The 668-nt window shown below is 46.0% G+C and overlaps 1 protein-coding gene across 1 annotated transcript in view; it reads left to right on the top strand.

Annotated features, from left to right (window-relative positions):
* LOC119591167 (ovochymase-2-like) overlaps window positions 1-668 on the top strand; it is a gene marked incomplete in the record, with an annotated part of 29865 nt that overhangs the window by 14027 nt on the left and 15170 nt on the right.

Below are 668 nucleotides of genomic sequence, written 5' to 3'. Positions count from 1 at the left end.
GTTTTCTCGCACCTCCATAGGCCGTGTTATTCACAATGTTCCACCAAAGTTGTTCATTTTCTTGAATGCGTGCAGCTATTCGGATGAGGGCATCACCAGGCGTGACGTCATCGGTCACGTGATCATACGTCACGGAAGCGGAGGTGTTTGACGCGGCTGAGTTGGTTTCCTCTGATAGGCTGACGTTCGGGATGAGGAAAGCAGCAAGAAAAATGGTAGCAGCGTATAGTTGGGCACGTGGGAGGAGAATTTTCGGCTTTGGGCGATTACCCGGAAGCTCCCCTCGGCTCCTTCGAAGCCCCCCTCCCCCCTTCGTCCCCTGTACCCCCCACGCCATCCTCGTTCGTTCGTTTCTTTATTCTTCGGTCGGCTTCGCTTTCATATTTCTAATTATTTTCTTCCAGAAATTATCATCTTCCTTTTCTTTTTTACGCTGAGGTAATCCGATGAAACTATATTATTTTTCTCAGCATTCAACGTCAGATTTGTCGTCAAAACCAACCATGTCTGTCTTCCTCCCTTTGTGTTGACATTTCTCCTGGAAAAGAAAAAATATGGCGATGTATTCAAGATTTATTATAAAAGGATGAAAAAAAGGGGAAAGCATGTCCTACAAAGGCTGAAAGACTACAGAAGCTGCGTTTGTTACTCGCTGTCTTTCACTATGC

This window comes from Penaeus monodon, chromosome 28 (genome assembly GCF_015228065.2).
Source record: "Penaeus monodon isolate SGIC_2016 chromosome 28, NSTDA_Pmon_1, whole genome shotgun sequence".
In the NCBI taxonomy this organism is placed as follows: Eukaryota; Metazoa; Arthropoda; class Malacostraca; order Decapoda; family Penaeidae; genus Penaeus; species Penaeus monodon.
Note: the sequence above shows the minus strand (reverse complement) of the source record. Positions and strands in the feature narration are given on the sequence as shown.